Raw genomic sequence first — 8,064 nt, 5'->3', positions numbered from 1 at the left:
GAGGGAGGTGACGAGAATCCCGACCCTTTTGAGGGTACGCAACATCCCCTTCTATTACAGAGAAGAACACAACGCAACCCTTTCGGTAGGCATTCTTTTTCCTCAAGGAAAAACCCCCAGCGTAGTGAAACGCCATGCACCAGTCATGGATTGAAAGAAGGACCTCGAAACTCAGAAGGAGCACCCAACAAAGAACAAGAACAGGTTGTGATGTGGGAAGGGAACATTGCCAAATATATCGAAGAATATTATGGTTTAACTCCACCTACAACGAACTATGCTTTACAATCTCCTTTCACCCAAGGATCACTAGAAAAAACCATTCTTATGACGTACAAACAACCAAAATTCCAACTCTTTGACGGATCCGGTAACGCGACAGAACACGTGTTTCACTTTCTCATGAGCTTAAATGAGCACGCTACAAATGACTCTATCTGTCTGAGGGAGTTTGGAAAATCACTTACTAGGCCAGCCTTTTCATGGTTTATGGGATTAGAAGAAAACAATATTTCATCTTGGAACGAGATGCGGAACCAATTTATGCAGAACTTCTATTCCAGACAAAATCAACTTACAATTTCAGACATTTGCAATCATAGATACAAGCCTGAGGGTAAATACCTAGACTTCGCAAAGAGCTTTCGGGGAGAATTCCTGCGTAGAAGCGTCAAAATTCCCGAGAAGGAGCTCGTAAAGATATGTATCAGTCGATTGCCCACAGAGCTCAGTTTCATCTTAGCATCTGTCAAATTAGAGACCTTTGCAGATTTCGAAGACGCGTGTTCCCGAGCCGATTACGTAACAGAACTTAAAGCGTCGGAAACTAAACAATGGGGACACTCGGTAGCATATGCTAAAAAAGAAGGAAGTACTAGACAAAGCAAGCGTTCAGCAAATTTCAGAGATTGGAAAGGATATAAAAGAACATGTGAATTAGTAGAACCACCAGATTTCCTTTGCTCACTAGAAACTGCTATCGAACTTCTAGAAGAGTGGCGCAAGGATGGAGATATGACCCTCCCATATCCTGCAAAAGAGGCGACAAAACAAGATAAACGTCATCCCAAATACTGCCATTTTCATCAGAAGGTAGAGCACCCTACAAAGAATTTCCGAACGTTTAAATGGAAAATTCATAACAGACAGCAAAGTGGAGAGCTTGATTTCGGGACAAAAACACACATCCAGAAAGACCCATTGCCGAGACAAGTGTTTATGATCACACATGAAGAAGCCGTGACTGCAACTGAAGAAATCTGCGTCGTGTCCGAAGTGGATAATTACGAATACATTGCAAGCACTGTAGCGAAGAAGCCATTGTTTGAAAACTTTTTTGATACATTAAACTTCACAGCTGAACAACGTCAAATCACCGCAGTCGTCTTGACCAAGATAGCAGCAAACGAAGGGATCAGCCAATTTTTGGATCGCAAATACCCATTACCCACTGACATCATCACTTTTCGGAGAAGGATCGAACGGTGGATTGCGAGTATACGCGACTATTATATGTCACAGTGGGAATCTGGAAACACAAAAAAATACTCGCATACATCCTAATTCTAGAATTGTACGTCGTATGTGTAACGGGGATGATTATATTGATTCATCGACTCGAAGCCTTCGGGCTTGTCATTGTCTAGTCGAATACTATCATAAATAACGTTCGTATAAAGGAATAAACCAAGAATCAAGTATAAATGTAAAGCATATGAAGTTTAACGCTGAATGTAAGGTGCTGAAATGTAAATAAGACAGATTTACGTGGTTCGGCACTAAGGCCTACATCCACGGGGTTGGTGTTTCACTATGTGTTGAATGGTTACAAAGATAGTCGGATGACTTTAGAGTATACATAGGTCTGCGGAAGTAGGGAGATTACTTACTCTTCCTATTTCTCTCTCCTATATTCTCCTATAATTGCTATCAATTGGTCGACCCCTTCTCTCTTAGTGGAGAGGGGTATTTATAGGGTTAGAACATGGGTCCCATTTCTGAGGTGACGTTGTAATCTTATCTTCTTGTGCTTTGTTCCCATTACGCAGAGGTATTCGGCATATGCCGCGGCCTGAGCTTGAATACGAAGGATTATCCTCGCATCTTCCACGCGCTGATTGACACGTGTATATCTCTTTGGTATTTAATGCGGGTAGATGGATGTCTGCTCGTGTCAGACAAGTGTCTCTTTGTCTGGTCACATCTGTGTCAGCCAAACTTCCTCTCGGCCGTTGATCTTGGATCTTCCTGGTGCTCCTCTGAGCCATCATACCTCTGTGATCCTCTGTCCCTGACCGTCATATCTGCTGACCGGAGGCATCTTCTGATGAGATGCTTGCTATCATGTTTTGATATCTTATTTTGCATGCCTTCCACGTGTCTCTTTCTGTACACGTGGTGGATGATGAAAGGTGTACATACAATTTGCCCCTCTTCTTTTAACTTGGGCGTCTTTTGCAATTTTGAAGAATAAAAGGTAGTCCTACACGTTTCCCAATTTGCATTAACTTTCCCCGTAACTTCTCCTTGGTACGAGGAGCAGTTATTGTCTTCTCTAGATTCATAAATAGGAAAGAGAATGTGAAAAAAAAAACTTTTATCCTCTTCTTGTCAGTGTTCATTCTCTTCTTATTTTATATTCTTGTTCTTTAGTCGTTTATTATCATTATTCTTGTGAGGAAGATAACAACATTCAATTTATTATCATATGAAAGGGGTATTATTTCTGTTTCTCTAGCATTCAATTTTGAAGATAACATCATTCAATTATTTTGATATCTCCGATTCTCCTTTCTTCGACTGTGGTTGGTGCTTGTCGTCCTCTTCTATACAGGTATGGGGTTTTTCATTAATTGTTCATCATTGATTTATCTATGTATTTACCCGTTTGTCTCTTGCTGCTGTATTCTTGGTTTTGCGATGAAGATCATACATGTCGAAGCATATATGCTTTCCCCTGTTCTTTGTTACAACGTCTGTATCTGAGTATTTTTTAGTTCTTAGGGTTTTTAACGTTTATCCGGCGTCGATATTCTGACAGATATCCACTAGGGGAAGGTCCTTACAAGTCTTCGCAATCGGATCCTCGAGGTCATAGGGTTTCATCTTTCTCCGGTGCGAAGGTTGTGCCTACTAAGAAAGGGGATATGCCGAAGGGTCCTTCTGGATCTAGGTATGCTGTTAACCACGCCCTTTCTCGTCCTCGTGAAGATTCTAGGGGTACGCAGGCTCCTCCTCGTGATGACTCTAGGAGTACGCGAGCTCCTCCTCCTCGTACTCAAATAGTGGATGCTCCGCCCCTTCGTTCAATGGCTCCTCCTCGGGAAGTACTCCAAGGGTACTATGTTGAGAGCTGATCCGTCTAAAAATCTTCCTTCTAAAAGGAAAGCTTCGGAATTGAGTCATACTTCTGATTCCGAAGACGAAGAAGAAATTGTCCCCGTGATACGCAGCATTTCAGTTGGTAAGAAGAAGGTCACTTTCAAGCATATTGATCTTGAGATGTTCAAGGAAAAACATGAACTTCAAGCTTTTGAGGTTCGCATCTATGCCCCTGACGATGATATCACTTACGAGCTCATTGCTAATTATCAGTTTGACGAGTTTCATCTGTTGAGTACGGTTGGAGCCTTCGAGGCGGGTCTCATGTTGCCCCTATATAATTCGGGTGACTCCTTTTATTATGACGTGTTGGCTAGTCGCGAAGTCTCTTCCACGAACACTCATAATCGTTCCGTGTCACAACTATCTGGGAATTATCTTCGTTCACTGAAGGAATGTTACCTGCGAAGCAAGGGAGAGACTATGATGACCTGCTATATTCCAAATCCTGCTGAGAGAGAGTTGTACACTCCTCAGAATTTTAACAGTTCTTTTGGGGATTATGTCAACAGCAGAAACCGTAATCCGTGGAGTGTTAGCCTTCGTAATATTGCTGCTCCCCGTGGTGAAATTCGTCTTTTGAGTGAGGTGAGTGATGCCAAGCTGAAGTATGTTCCTGGTACTGAGGGATCTGCTAAACGGAAACTCTTTCCTGCTCGTGAAAGGATTAAGCGTGACCATGATTATGAATGGAATGCTACTGTTATTGAGGTAGTTGGTCATTGGGCTTATGGATGGATTCCGGGTCCACGCGGTTGGCGTCCTTCTGAAAATAGCAAGCCTCGTGAAACTCCTCCTGCTCGTTATGGATATTTCTGTCCTTGGCGTCCGAATTTCGCGGGCATGAATTTTCCTTATGCTCTTGATTTCTTTGATGGAGATGAGGAGGAGGGTTCTGGTACTACCCATCCAACGAAGAGTGCTGCTGCTGCCAAGGTATAGTTTCTTCTTATATTCTCTATCTATTTGACCCTTTTTCCTTGCTTGAAATAATTTTCATTTTTGAAGTGAGGGAAAAAATGAGCCTTTGTGGGATGTATACTGGTTTGTAGGTGTCGAAGAAGAAGAAACTTGGACCCAAACAATCTTCTACTGCATTTACCGGTGAGGCTGATGGTTATGAGGAGGTTACGAGTCCCGTAAACGAAGGGTATGGTGAGAATGAAGAAATGTCCAATGGAGAAGAGCGTACCGACACTTCTCACCCTGATGACGAAGTTGGTAATGGTGAAGAAGAAGTTTTTGCGGGTGGTGATGGGGAAGAAGAAGTTGCTGCGGGTGGTGATGGTGAGGCTGAGGGTAATATTACCATTGGTGGTACTGGCGGTGGTGGATCTTCCCCTGTTGGCGATGATATTTTTGGTGTGGGTACACTGCCCGTTATATCCCCTGAATTTTCTTTCGGTAGGATATATTCCGCGGGGGAATCCTTTGATGTGAATGTTGTCATGGGTCTTGCCGAAGACTTCTCATTGCTTTCCCCGAATGATGATTGAGATGTGCTTGGGAATCTTAGAAAAGAAGGTACCACTGATCAGCAAGCTGAGAACGCAGGTGGTCATGCTGAGGGTGGTAATGTCGAGAGTTGCGCGGGTGAGGAGATAACCGCCAAGGGGAAGTATGCGGTTGAGTCTCCTTCAGAGGATTTCCCTTACTCGCTAATGCCTGAAGGTGAAGATGCCATTTTGGCTTGGATTAAGAAGAAGAACCTGATGTTCGTCCCTAACCCTGCCCCAGTGTTCACTGGTGAGAAGAATTCTGACGCTTATACTCGTCAGATGATGCAATTGTCTTCTGAATCCCGCGTTGCTGAGATGTGGGAGAAGAATCTGAGAGCTTCGGAAGCTAACCTAGTGGTTGACCCTCCCTCCTCTGTTGCTGATATGATGGCCATAGCTGATGGGTACCAATACGGTTTTCCCCAGCAGCGTGTCTTAGAGGTAAATCCTTGTACTCGTTTTTTTTTTTTTTTTGTGATATCCGCACATTGTGTTTTTCGTGATATCTGATCCATTTGGTATAATAATGTTTGTTGTTTGTGACGTAGATGATGAGGAGCGAACATTGTAACCATGTTCTATACCAATTCTTCAAAGCAAAGTCTTTAAAGTTGGAGGCCAAGCTTCGTCATCGAGAAGAGGAACTGTCTGCGGCTGAAGTGGAAATAAATGAACTGAGGGGCCGTCTGAAGGAAAAAGAACAGCTGGGTAATGCTGAGGAGAGTCTTCGTTCAGAACTTGCTATAGTCCGCAACGAATTGGAGCAGACTCGTAGAAATGTCTCGTCCTTCACAGGTTCGTATTTTACGGATCTTTCACTCCTCGTGATTCTCTATCTGTATTTTGGTGTTCTGTCTGAGTCTCCCCACCCTATCTTCAGTGGGTGGAGTCCCCGAGCTGATATGGCTTCGGAAAGAAAGGGAACAACAGAAATCCCGTATTGCAGAGTTGGTGGGTGATGGTTTTTCAAAAGTGATTGTATTAGTAGTGGTAAAAAGGGGTCTTTTCAGACTTGTGAAGGAAACAATTTTCAAATTTAAATTAAACAAGCAAATAAATAATTCAAAGCTTTAGAGAAAAATACCAAGACTAGGATTCCACCATTGACCAAATAAATAGTAAACTCTAAATAATATTCATGCAATTCTATCTTTAAAAATAATTCTAATATTTGCCTCAAATATATTTTTGAAGTAATAATTGTAATCAAAGAGTATAAAACATCAAAAGTTTTTAAAACCCAGCATGCTTCATCAAATTAATTCACAACTATTCAATAAAAACTATTATTTCAATTCCAATTCCATGCAAATAATCCAATAATAATATTGCAAATAAATAGTAAAATTAGAATTATACCAATTAATGTGGAACAATGGCTTCCTCCGTCGCCTTGGCTAATGGGTTTAGCTCCTCATCCCGAAAACACACTCACAAGATGTATTCATGGCTAAATAAGTGTTTTTATTGATGAAAATAATTGATAATTGAAGTTTGTAACAGCGTCACTGTTACACAAGGGTAAGTGCTGAAAATAATCGATACAACACAAGTGTTGTATAAGAACGACACAGCGAGTTCGCTGTTTGCACTGTTAAAGAACAACACTTCGGTACTGCTGTAATGAAGAACACGGATACTGCTGTTTAAGACTGTTGAAGAACGACTGACTCTGCGAGTCTGTTTTTCGTGTTCTTGAAGCTCTTCAATGGCAGCAGCAGCAGCACTGTCTTCTCTGTAATCGCTTCTCCTCGGCTCTCCTGGACTCTAAACTCTCTCCTAAAGGTTTCTAAAACTTTATAAACTTTTCTTTGATGTAAACCAACACTTATATAACCCAACAGATCCATAAATCTCGACTAAATATGCGATTATTCTTTTTCTTCTTCTCATGCAGTTGAAACGATAATCGCTTCTGTTGAGCTTTTTCACGTGCTGTTGGCTATAAAATAGCTACCAAACTCTTCCATAATCTTGAATAGGACCATGTACATGTTAATCCAGCGTCAAAGTCCTCCAGAAATCTCTCAAAAATATTCTAAAAACCCAACAGAGAACACGTACTCTGTTTTCCCTTTCTTTGCTTCTCACGGGTATTCCAGCCCAATTTTCCGGGTCCAATTGATTGTACTGGGCTTGTAATGTCTTTTAGAGTCCGTAGGTACCAAATATGCCCATTGAATCTCCTCCTAAGTCGCTCAAATCTCTGCTCAAAAACTGCTGTCTTTTTTCCCGCCAATTTCTGTTTTGAATTTTGAAGATGACCCCTCCCCCCCTATCCAGTTCCGGTCTCCCTTTAGCAGATGCCTGGAAATAGGTCACCCCTTAGTAATTAGGTTACCCCTTATCCAAAGTGAGAGTCCGTATAGTAATTTTTTCCCACGAGCGCAAAAACCACTTTTTAGCCAATTTCGCCGCAAAAGCTTATTTCTCCAAAAATACCTACAGGGACATAAAAAGCCATAATAAATATAAAATCGAGCACTAATAATATATACAATTGAGATTATATAAGACACAAAAATGTGCCTATCAAATACCCCCAAACTTATTATTTGCTAGTCCTCGAGCAAATCAAATAGAAAATAAAATCCTAACTCACTGTCGCAGGCATCATCGATTGCATTTAGCGTATGCAATAAGCCTTTAAACCCCTAGGTGGCCCTAGTGGCCGAGTTATAGTCTCGGGAGGGCTTACCAGAGATATACCCACAAAACCTGTACTCCAGACCTTAGCTATCTACGCAGAACCTTGGAAGGCACTAAAGAATCTCCTTGGTTGGCATACTTATTGACTACAGGAAGAAGTACCCTGATGCGAAATTCCAATTGCTGTACACGAGTTTGCACTCAAGCATACTAAAATTCATATAAAGTGACAGAGCTCTACTCAGATAGTTGCACTATGGACATCATATTCGGAGTCAAAACTAATCACATGGATAGATCAAGAAGATGGATATAGAAAAACATATATGGTTTTGATGTTTACTAAGTGAACGGCGTTTCCCATATCTGTCTGAAGGCCTCCGCCAAAATGAACCTATCCTAATGGATTGAGATACTAGTCTGACTAATATCAACACACTGGCATATACAAGGGTACCAGTGGTCGATAACCTAACTCTAGGTCAACACAACTGGCATATACAAGGGTACCAGTGGTCGACTTTATTGAATTTAT

The sequence above is a fragment of the Papaver somniferum genome, chromosome 2 (genome assembly GCF_003573695.1).
Source record: "Papaver somniferum cultivar HN1 chromosome 2, ASM357369v1, whole genome shotgun sequence".
NCBI classification, from domain to species: Eukaryota; Viridiplantae; Streptophyta; class Magnoliopsida; order Ranunculales; family Papaveraceae; genus Papaver; species Papaver somniferum.
This window is presented reverse-complemented; position numbering follows the sequence as displayed.